The sequence below is a fragment of the Theropithecus gelada genome, chromosome 5 (assembly GCF_003255815.1).
Source record: "Theropithecus gelada isolate Dixy chromosome 5, Tgel_1.0, whole genome shotgun sequence".
NCBI lineage: Eukaryota > Metazoa > Chordata > Mammalia > Primates > Cercopithecidae > Theropithecus > Theropithecus gelada.
This window is the reverse complement of record NC_037672.1, coordinates 98,647,933-98,660,323: the sequence shown is the minus strand read 5'-3', so window position 1 is coordinate 98,660,323 and position 12,391 is coordinate 98,647,933. Positions and strand designations below refer to the sequence as shown.

General features: G+C 37.6%; 1 protein-coding gene across 6 annotated transcripts in view; it reads left to right on the top strand.

Annotated features, from left to right (window-relative positions):
* Positions 1-12,391, top strand: part of PPP3CA (protein phosphatase 3 catalytic subunit alpha) — a 338,247-nt gene that overhangs the window by 216,533 nt on the left and 109,323 nt on the right. The gene's annotated exons all lie outside the window — the stretch shown is intronic.

The following is a 12,391-nucleotide window of genomic DNA, read 5'->3' as shown; positions in this document are numbered from 1 at the left end:
CTTGCTGTGGAAAAATGGATTCTACAAGATGATTACTAAGTTTGTTTCCAGTGTCTGTTTTCTTACCTGAATTAATTATGAAAGTTCTTTTTAAAGGTTTACTTTGTTTTAAGAAACGAAGGGAAGCCAGTCTCAGTGGCTCACACCTCTAGGTCCCAGCTACTCAGGAGGCTGAGGCGGGAGGATTGCTTGAGCCTGAGAGTTTGAATCCAGCCTGGACAACACAGTGAAACCCTGTGTCTACAAAAAAGCTAGGGCGGGTGGGTGGAGTAGGTTGTGAGGATTAAAGGATGTTATGCGTGTAGGGTGCATTGTATAGTGTTGGTCCCATAATTGACACTCAGTGATTGATACGTATTATCATTATTATTGTCGTTATTCATTCTGAAAGTCTGTAATGTAGCTTTGGGCTGTATTTAGCTTTCCTCTTCCTCACTGTCTCCACTACTCAGCTGATAGCACCACTTTCTTACCTTTTCTGATGCACTAAGTAGCTCTTCCTTGTATGTCAAAGTCAGGTATAGACAAGTAGTTATCCTGTTTCCTCAAGCTCCTGGGGGTGAGATTTACAGGAAGTCCAATTTAGTATTTATAAAATGCTTTACTTGTGTACAGATAATTAAAATGGTGTTCAGGAAAGCAAAGTCTACCATTTCTAGTATATTTTGCTTCCATGCTAATTTTTGATCAGTGTCTTTAATTGTATTATGTATTATTTTTATCCAAACAGATAATTTGTGGTCGACCACAATAACAACTACTTCTTCTTCTTCTTCTTCTTCTTCTTCTTCTTCTTCTTCTTCTTCTTCTTCTTCTTCTTCTTCTTCTTCTTCTTCTTCTTCTTCTTCCTTCTCCCTTCTCCCTTCTCCCTTCTCCCTTCTCCCTTCTCCCTTCTCCCTTCTCCCTTCTCCCTTCTCCCTTCTCCCTTCTCCCTTCTCCCTTCTCCCTTCTCCCTTCTCCCTTCTCCCTTCTCCCTTCTCCCTTCTCCCTTCTTTCTTCTTCTTCTTCTTCTTCTTCTTCTTCTTCTTCTTCTTCTTCTTCTTCTTCTTCTTCTTCTTCTTCTTCTTCCTTCTTCTTCCTTCTTCTTCCTTCTTCTTTCTTCTTCTTCTTCTTCTTCTTCTTTTTTTAAACCTTGTTTCCTCCTCTAAATGATGTGAAATGCTTGACAATTGGAGTGCCTTTTCCTATCATCCTCCATTAACATGCTAATGTTAAGTATTACTGTACCACAACTAAGTGGAATCTGAGATTATATTTACCACTTTGTGTTATAAGTGTAAGTTCAGCCTTTGTATCACCCATCCTATATATTCATTTGTTCACTCGATTAAGAAACTTTTTGATGCAGTCGCTGAATAATAAATCAGGATGCAGGAGTGAACAGTCCATTCTTGGGAAGCTGTGTTCTAGTAGGGAGAGATAAAGAAACTGGTAAATTTAAAAAATACACAATAAGTGAGGTTGTAACAAGTGCTGTGAAACAATACTAAAGAAGAGATAGAAAGTGTCAGGTATGAAATACAAGAGATGGGGATCAGGGAAGACCTTTCTGAGAAAATAATTCTTCAGTAGGGTACTCAGTAAATAAAGGGGAGAGCAGAGGACATGTTTAGGGGAATAATTCTGTAGGCAGAGGAAGTGCAAAGGACCTGAGGTAAGAATGGGCCTGGTATTCTTAGGAGAGCATGATCACTGTGGCTGAAGCAAAACTAATGACTTGGAGAGAGGGAAGCTGTGGTTAGAGAAGGAGTGGGGGCCATAACACTGCAGGGGATTTTTGTTTGTTTTGAGACAGTGTCTCTCTCTGTTGCCCAAACTGGCATACAGTGGCATGATCTGGGCTCACTGCAACCTACACCTCCTGGGTTCAAGCAATTCTCCTGCCTCAGCGTGCCAAGTAACTGTGATTACAGGCATGTGCCACCACGCCTGACTAATTTTTGTATTTTTAGTAGAGGTGGGGTTTGGCCATGTTGGTGAGGCTGGTCTCGAACTCCTGACCTCAAGTGATTCACCCACCTCGGCCTCCCAAAGTACTGGGAGCCACCATGCCCGGCCCACTGCAGGGTTTTGAACAGAGAAATAAAATACTGGTTTTATGATATCTTTAGATTTTAAGTATTATTTCTGTCTTCATTATGTTTTAGCCTCTTGTTTGACTCATGAGCAAGTAATCAAAATGATTCAGTGTTCTATGAAATGTACTACTAGTGAAAAGTATCTCATAGATAATTTAAGCTCAAATCTCCACTTATTTACTTTATGTGGGTAGCATACTAAAAACAGATAATATTGTTTCTGTTAAATTTAATAATGTGTCTCAAAGAAATGATGTCTGTGGATAGAGAGAATCATAATTCTGTTACTATGTACACATATTGGGAATGCTTTTGACACTGCAGTCATTCTGCATGATAATTCTAATATCATTTCTCTTTGTCCATAATACACTGTTTATAACTTGTCACAGATATGTTTGACTTTTACCAGAAGTGACTTCAAAAAAAAAGGACTCTGAGTTTTTTCTTCTTAAATAGAAATATGAGCATTAGGGCCCAATTTTTCATCTTACTCTGAATCACATAGGTAATGCATCTTACCCAGAGAAGATAATACTGATAAAGGAAGGAAGAGGGGAAAAGAGAGCGTCCTCAAGGCCTAATAATGTACGATTAATCTTCTAAGTGCTGTTGAGGAGAGCTGATGAAATCTGTCATTACACGGTCCAGTATTTGCATAGGGCATGCACTGGGCTGCTGAGATCTGTGTCTTGAAAGGCCAGTATCTTGAAAATGATAATATTATTAAGTCATTAGTGCTGAATTCTGGACTCAGAACTCAACAATGGATATACAAAAGCTAGTTTAATTTGAAGAGTAAATTGCAAAGAGAAATATAGGACGAGTTCCACTTTAAAACTGACAAATGAATGTTTTCACAAGTAATCTCCTTTAGGAAATGGAGAAAGAGTGATATTTGGACAATTATGAATTACCTTTTAAAAATTGCTATGTAAATTATTCATTAATTAATAGTTTAGAGAATTTTTATGCTAATCATTCACTTCTAGTCATAACACCATTTTAGTAAAATATGAAAGTGCTATGCAGAATTAATTGGGAAAGCAATGCAAAAGAGATAATTTGTTACCAAAACCTAAAATTGTATGTTAATGCTTTTTTGCCACATGACTTAAAAAAAAGATTTTAAAGACTTCAGGTGAATTAACTGTATTGTTCTATTTACAGTAGCATATCTTTTCAAGCAGTAATAGTTGTTGCAACAGATTTACACTCCAAGCCAATAGAAAAAAGAGTTAAGGTTCTCAAAGCCTTGTATCTTTTATGTTATTTGTTGAGTGGTTACTGGACAAAAGCATACAAGCAAACCCAACAAACAGCAACAATGACCAAAAAAGAAAAAAAAAAGTCACTTTGAGTAGAAGATCCATTCCACTTTGTAAATTTATCAGGACTCTGTTCATGTTCACTCTTTCCTGGCATATACCCAAAGCACTGCTTATACATCTGTCATATCCTTTTAGGGGTCAAATAAAGTATTTGTGAGTTCCTACAATGTACAGATGCAAGGCACACACAATCTGGGTACTTGGAGGACACAGAAAGGCTGTCTTTGTCTTCTCAATATCTGCATAAATTTGTATGAACATTAGTAGGAATTAAAAGAATCCTGGGCTTGACCCTATCACTGGTCAGCCAAAATATCTTTAACAGGTTGTCTTTTTTTTTTTTTTTTTGAGACGGAGTCTCATTCTGTTGCCCAGGCTGGAGTGCAGTGGCACGATCTCGGCTCACTGCAAGCTCCGCCTCCCGGGTTCACGCCATTCTCCTGCCTCAGCCTCCCGAGTAGCTGGGACTACAGGTGTCTGCCACATGCCTGGATAATTTTGTTTTTGCATTTTAGTAGAGACAGGATTTCACCGTGTTAGCCAGAATGGTCTTGATCTCCTGACTTCATGATCCACCCACCTCGGCTTCCCAGAGTGCTGGGATTACAGGCGTGAGCCACCACACCCGGCCTAGTTTCCACTTTTATAAAATGCTTAGACTGTTTACATAAATTAAAATACTTGGATTGTTTGCTATTTTATTTGAGAATTGAAGAAAATAGTATATATGAATGTTTTCTTAAAAAGTGTTTTTCACATGTTAGGTTTTCATAATATTTTGACATTATATCACTTCAATTTCATATATTTGTCATATAATATAAAATTATTAACAATGAAAGATTACAGATGTAACCCTATAGATACGTAAGAATCAGTCATAAGTTTACATTTGTAAGTGTGTATGTAACCATATGTAAAATCCACATGTATTATATCAATATACAATGAATAGTAGAGCAAGCCTAACTAGATTTCAGACAAATAAGAGTACAGAGTGGAATGCTTTTGTTATACAGAGGAGCATCCCTAATCTGAAAATTTGAGAATTCCTAAAGGCTGCAAACTTGAATCTTTTGGAGTACCAACATGACACTCCAAGGAAATGCTCATTGGAGTATTTCAGATTTTAGATTTTTGGATTAGGGACGGGCGACTTTTAAGTAGATAAATCAAATATTCTGAAACTCAGAAAAATCCAAAATACGAAACACTTCTGTTCCCAAGCAATTCAGATAAGAGATAATTGACCTATAATAATAGCTACCATTTATATAAACTTACTGTGTTTCAGCTAATGTACTTGGTGATTAAATATATCACACAATAAACCAATGAATAGATGTCTTATTTCTGTTTTAGAGATGAGAACTCTGACATTCACTGGAGCTTAGTTACTTATCCAAAAATTATGCACTTAAGGAAAGTAAAGCCAAGATTCAAATCAGCTATGTAAATATCAAAGCTCAAGCCCATAACCATTCCAACTGTTTCTCCAAAGGGATTGATGAGACAAGGCTGCAGACATGAGAGAGAACCAGTTTGTATTGAGAGGACAGAATATGTTATGGTAGTGCCATGATCAGGAATTTAGATTTCTGTCATTTAGGCTAAAGGTAACCTTTGCTTATTTCTGTCCAGGTAAGTAATATGGTAAAAGCAATACTTAAAGATTAGTGAGATCTTGATTTTACAGATATGGAAATACAACTGCTCGTTTGTTAGTGACCTATTTTATATAATGCAGAATAATAAAGACAAAAGTCCTTGCTAGTTTGAATTATTTATTTATTTATTTATTTATTTATTTATTTTGTACATGTGTGTGGAAGTTTGTGTATTTATTTATTTATTTATTTATTTATTTATTTATTTATTTTGTGGACTGACATCTGTGAGTTACAATGAGCTTCCCAAATGTCTGTGTACTTACTCTCAGCCCATGGAAAGTAGTAAATTGCTCTCTTTCTTATGACACATTTGGGTTAGGAGAAAACGTTGAGAGGAGGGAAGCACTTCATTGGCTAATTAAAACTGATGTAAGATGATGATCTTGTGAAAAGAACAAAATCAGCCACAGTGAAAAATAAAAATATCCCACAGGCAGACACCTAGACCAGAGAGAGTGGGTGCTCAGCTCTTCCGGAGGACATCAGCCTACCCTTGCTCTGGGAAAACCTAGCCTTTGGTTTGGTTGGGTGGGGAAGGGATACTGGCATTGAGGTTCTCCGTAGAGAAGCTGTGGAAATGACATGATTCCCAATAGCACACCTGGGAGAGCCTGGACAGGTTTATGTGCCTTCTCACACCAACTGGCATGACACCTGGGAACTGCAAACCATTCCTCAGCCATGGAGACAGCCAGCTTTGTTGTCTCTGTAATTCCTTATTTAAAGTGGTCTTTTTCGTTGTATTTCAAGGCATGACACAGTCAGATTCCCTACTACTCCCCCGATCTTGCCTTTTTAATTGCTTTGAGATGAAGTAATCCTAGGTTTGGAAAGTAATTTAGCAGTCTTCTACTGGAGATAATATCAGAAAATCTCCACTGTAATATGCCTGCCAACCTGTACTCCATTAAGCAAATACCTCTTTTATGTAACTACAGAGGTACATATTTAAATAGACACCTCTCTTACAGTCAAGGAAAATGCTAATCAAACAACAATATATTTTACAGTTCTAAGATGTACTTTTTTCATATTTTAGCTACTATGAAATTTGCCTGGGTCTCAAGTGGCTGTTGGTCAAACACTAGTCATGATATATTTCTAGTTGTCATTGCCCGCTCATGCAAGAACTTGGTTATAGCTGTTTATATTGTCTCTTTGAGTTATAAGCATTGTTGAAACCACAGATGTTGAGTTTAATTGCTATTTAATGTCTTCAAGTAACTAAATATTATTGTTCGAAAAGACACAGACAAAAGGCAGTGAGGTGCAAATTAATAGAAAAGAAAATATTCATTATTGGATGACTGTTTGCATTTCCCAATTTTTACACAAAACAAAACCCAAATGGTTTATAGGAAGGACTTGAGAAATAAAGATTACCATAAGCTGATGAAGCCTGTTATATTTTCTTGCCAACATACAAGCAGAAGAGGACATGTCATACATCAAACAAGGAAGTCCAGCAGCAGAATCCTGGTTATAATACTGGAGTGCTCCTTTAAAAACATTGCCTCTGAACACTTTTTTTTTTTTTTTTTTTTTTTTTTGAGGCGGAGTCTCTTTCTGTTGCCCAGGCTCCAGTGCACTGGCGCAATCTCGACTCGCTGTAACCTTTGCCTCCCGGGTTCAAGCCATTCTTCTGCCTCAGCCTCCCAAGTAGCTGGGACTACAGGCACACGCCACCATGCCCGGCTAATTTTTGTATTTTTAGTAGAGATGGGGTTTCATTATGTTGGCCAGGCTGGTCTCTAACTCCTGACCTCCAGTGATCCACCCACCTCGGCCTCCCAAATTGCTGGGATTACAGACGTGAGCCATGGCACCTGGCTGATGAACACTTTTGATAGCACCGATGATATTTGGTGTAAAAACATGAATGATACTGATGTGAAAAATGACTGATAAGCCAAACTCAATGGAAAGAAGTTTTGGGAATATATTAATCAGTGTTTCACTTCTAAAGTATAATAAAGATTCTCAGCGATAGGAAAACATTTTGTTGTTTAAAAATAGATAAACTAATCATGTGTCTTATAATCAGTGGCATATTGAAATATGGTAGTGACAGTCACAATGCAATATACTTTTTAATCCTCAGACAGCCCTGCAAGGTGAAATGTTATTATTTTAGTTTTACATGTGAGAACATTTAAATGAATAGTTCAATATATTACAGCTGATTAGTCCTAGTGCTGCTATTTGAACCAGGGTTCAAGCTGTTTACCCAAAGTAACTTGCCATGAGTGAATCAGAAAGAAGAAAATGAAAGTAAAAACAGAAATAGGATAAAATAGAAATAACGACTTGGTGTTTCACGCTTTGCTTAAATGTTTCTAGTGTGGGTGAGCTCATTACATCACAGTGCCAGCTATTCCATTCTGAATGGTTTCCTTGTTATAAATGAATTTTCTTTTCCTTCAATTGAACTAAGTGGGCTTCCTTTTAACTTTCACTCATTTGCTTTTATTCTGCCCTCTGGGGGAGGGGAGGGAACCACAGAAAATAAGTGAAAATAAGCCTGGTGCCTCATCTGTGAAAGCCTCTCTAATACTTCAGCACAGGTATCATGCTGCCATCGATTCTGTTTTTTAGACCAGGTAGCCTCTGTTTTTCTTACAAAATAGCGTTTCAAGACACAGAATAATGGTAATCGTAGTTCCTGAGTGTATTCTGTTTTGCTAGTGTCTGTTAAAAATCTGGAGTTCAGAATAAACTGTTGCACTAAGGGTTTCAACACAGACATGGCAGACATGGCACATATTGCATATAACATCGACTGAAATTTCCAGGACATTTTTCAGGTGATTGTTATGGACCCGGTTCCCCACATATTGAATTTTTTTTGAGAAGAATTAATTTTTTTTTAATTAATATTCTCTAAGTTCTGTGATACATGTGCAGAAGGTGCAGGTTTGTTACATAGGTATATATGTGCCATGGTGGTTTGCCGCACCCATCAGCCAATCATGTGCATTAGGTATTTCTCCTAATTCTATCCCTCCCCTAGGCCCCCACCCCCCACAGGCCCCAGTGTGTGATGTTCCCCTCCCTGTGCCCATATATTCTCATTGTTCAACTCCCACTTATGAGTGAGAACATGTGGTGTTTGGTTTTCTGTTTCTGTGTTAGTTTGCTGAGAATGATGGTTTCCAGCTTCACCCATGTCCCAGCAAAGGACATAAACTATCCTTTTTTATGGCTGCACAGTATACCGTGGTGTATATATGCTACATTTTCTTTATCCAGTCTAACATTGATGGATATTTGGGTTGGCTCTAGGTCTTTGCTATTGTGAATAGTGCTGAAATAAACATACATGTCCATGTGTCTTTATAGTAGAACGATTTATTATTCTTTGGGTATATACCCAGTAATAAGATTGCTGGGTCAAATGGTGTTTCCAGTTCTAGATCCTTGAGGAATCACCACACTGTCTTCCACAATGGATGAACTAATTTACATTCCCACCAACAGTGTAAAAGTGTTCCTATTTCTCCACATCCTCTCCAGCATCTGTTGTTTCCTCACTTTTTAATGATGGCCATTCTAACTGATGTGAGATGATATCTCATTGTGGTTTTGATTTGCATTTGTCTAATGACCCGTGATAATGAGCTTTTATTTTATGTTTGTTGGCCATATAAATGTCTTCTTTTGAAAAGTGTCTGTTCATATCCTTCACCCTCTTTTGGATGAGCTTATTTGGTTTTTTCTTGTAAATTTAAGTTCCTTGTACATTCTTGATATTAGCCCTTTGTCAGATGGATAGATTGCAAACATTTTTTCCCATTCTGTAGGTTGCCTGTTCGTTCTGATGATAGTTTCTTTTGCTGTGCAGAAGTTCTTTAGTTTAATTAGATCCTATTTGTCAATTTTGGCTTTTGTTGCCATTGCTTTTGGTGTTTTACTCATGAAGTCTTTTCCTGTGCCTGTGTCCTGAATGGTATTGCCTAGGTTTTCTTCTAGGGTTTTTATGGTTTTAGGTCTTACATTTAAATCTTTAATCCATCTTTAGTTAATTTTTGTATAAGGTTTAAGGAAGGGGTCCAGTTTCAGTTTTCTGCCTATGGCTAGCCAGTTTTCCCAACACCATTATTTAAATAGGGAATCCTTCCCTCATTGATTGTTTTTGTGTTTTTGTCAGCTTTGTCAAAAATCAGATAGTTGCAGATGTGTGGTGTTATGTCTGAGGCTTCTGTTCTGTCCCATTGGTCTGTTTCTCTGTTTTGGTAACAGTACCATGCTGTTTTGGTTACTGTAGCCTTGTAGTATAGTTTGAAGTCAGATAGCTTGATGCCTCCAGCTTTGTTCTTTTTGCTTAGGATTGTCTTGGTTATATGGACCCTTTTTTGGTTCCATGTGAAATTTAAAGTAGTTTTTTTCTAATTCGGTGAAGAAAGTCAGTGGTAGCTTAATGGGAATAGCATTGAATATGTAACTTACTTTGAGTAGTATGGCCATTTTCATGATATTGATCCTTCCTATCCATGAACATGGAATGTTTTTCCATTTGTTTGTGTCCTCTCTTATTTCTTTGGGCAGTGGTTTGTAGTTCTCCTTGAAGAGGTCCTTCACATCCCATATAAGTTGTATTCCTAGATAATTAATTATCTTTGTAGTCATTGTGAATGGGAGTTTGCTCGTGATTTGGCTGTCTGTCTATTATTAGTCTATAGGAAAGCTTGTGATTTTTGCACATTGATTTTGCATCCTGAGACTTTGCTGAAGTTGCTTATCAGCTTAAGGAGTTTTTGGGCTGAGACGATGGGTTTTTCTAAATATACAATCTTGTCATCAGCAAACAGAGATAATTTGACTTCTTCTCTTCCTATTTGAATACGCTTTATTTCTTCTCTTGCCTGATTGCCATGGCCAGAATTTCCAGTACTATGTTGAATAGGAGTGGTGAGATATGCTATCCTTGTCTTGTGCCAGTTTTCAAAGGGAATGCTTCCAGCTTTTCCCCATTCAGTATGATATTGGCTGTGGGTTTGTCATAAATAGCTCTTATTACTCTGAGATATGTTCTATCAATACCTAGTTTATTGAGTGTTGTTAGCATGGATGTTGAATTTTATTGAAGGCCTTTTCTGCATCTATTGAAATAATCATGTGTTTTTTGTCCTTGGTTCTGTTTATGTGATGGATTACGTTTATTGGTTTGCATATGTTGAACCAGCCTTGCATCCCAGGGATGAAGCTGACTTGATCATGGTGGAGAAGCTTTTTGATGTGCTACTGGATTCAGTTTGCCAGTAATTTTTTTGAGGATTTTCGAATAGATGTCCATCAGGGATATTGGTCTGAATTTTTCTTTTTTGGTTGTGTCTCTTCCAGGTTTTAGTATCAGGATGATGCTGACCTCATAAGATGAGTTAGGGAGGAGTCCCTCTTTTTCTATTGTTTGGAATAGTTTCACAACGAATGGTATCAGCTCATCTTTGTACCTTTGGTAGAATTCGGCTGTGAATCAGTCTGGTTCTGTGATTTTTTTGATTGGTAGGCTATTAATTACTGCCTCAGTTTAAGAACTTGTTATTGGTCTATTCAGGGACTCAACTTCTTCCTGGTTTAGTCTTGGGAGGATGTATGTGTCCAGGAATTTATCCATTTCTTCTAGATTTTCTAGTTTATTCACGTAGAGGTGTTAATAGTATTCTCTGATGGTAGTTTTTATTTCTGTGGGATCAGTGGTGATCACCCCTTTATCATTTTTTAGTGTTTCTATTTGATTCATCTCTCTTTTCTTCTTTATTAGTCTGGTGATCTATCTATTTTGTTAATCTTTTCAAAAAACCAGTTCCTGGAATCACTGATTTTTTTAAGGGTTTTTCTTGTCTCTGTCTCCTTTGGTTCTGCTCTGATCTTAGTTGTTTCTTGTCTTCTGCTGGCTTTTGAATTTGTTTGCTCTTGCTTCTCTAGTTCTTTTAATTGTGATGTTAGGGTTTTGATTTTAGACCTTTCCTGCTTTCTCCTTTGGGCATTTAGTACTATGAATTTCCCTCTACACACTGCTTTAGCTGTGTCCCAGAGAATCTGGTACATTGTGTCTTTGTTCTCATTGGTTTCAAAGAACATCTTTATTTCTGCCTGCATTTCATTGTTTACCCAGTAGTCATTCAGGAGCAGGTTGTTCAGTTTCCATGTAGTTGTGCGGTTTTGAATGACTTTCTTAATCCTGAGTTCTAATTTGATTGCACTGTGGTCTGAGAGACTGTTTGTTATGATTTCCATTCTTTTACATTTGCTGAAGAGTGTTTTACTTCCAATTATGTGGTCAATTTTAGATTAAGTGCAATGTGGTGCTGAGAAGAATGTATATTCTATTGATTTGGGATGGAGAGTTCTGTAGATGTCTATTAGGTCTGCTTGGTCCAGAGCTGAGTTCAAGTCCTGAATAGCCTTGTTAATTTTCTGTCTCATTGATCTGTCTTATATTGACAGTGGGGTGTTAAAGTCTCCCAGTATTATTGTGTGGAGTCTAAGTCTCTTTGTAGGTCTCTTAGAACTTGGTTTATGAATCTGGGTGCTCCCATATTGGGTGCATATATATTTAGAATAGTTAGCTCTTCTTGTTGCATTGATCCCTTTACCATTATGTAATGTGCTTCTTTGACTTTTTTGATCTTTGTTGGTTTAAATTCTGTTTTATCAGAGATTAGGATTGCAACCCCTGCTTTTTTTGTTTGCTTTCCATTTGCTTGGTAAATCTTTCTCCATTCCTTTACTTTGAACCTATGTGTGTCTTTGCACATGAGATGGGTCTCCTGAATACAGCAGACCCATGGGTCTTGAGTCTTTATCCCATTTGCAAGTTTGTGCCTTTTTTTTTTTTTTTTGAGATGGAGTCTCACTTTTGTCACCGAGGCTGGAGTACAATGGCGTTATCTTGGTTCACTACAACCTCCAACTCCCGAGTTCAAGCAGTTCTCCTACCTCAGCCTTCCAAGAGTTGGGAATACAGGTCCCCATGACCACACCTTGCTAATATTTTCATTCTTAATAGAGACGGGGTTTCACCAGGTTGGCCAGACTGGCTAGGCTGGTCTCAAACTCCTGACCTCAGGTGATCTGCCCACCTTGGCCTCCCAAAGTGCTAGGATTACAGGTGTGAGTCACCACACCCATCCTGGACTGTGCCTTTTAATTGGGGCATTTAGCCCATTTTTATTTAAGGTTAATATTTTTATGTATGAATTTGATCCTGTCATTATGATGCTACCTGGATATTTTGCCCATTAGTTGATGCAGTTTCTTCATGATATCGATAGACTTTGCATTTTGGTTTGTTTTTGCAATGGTTGGTACC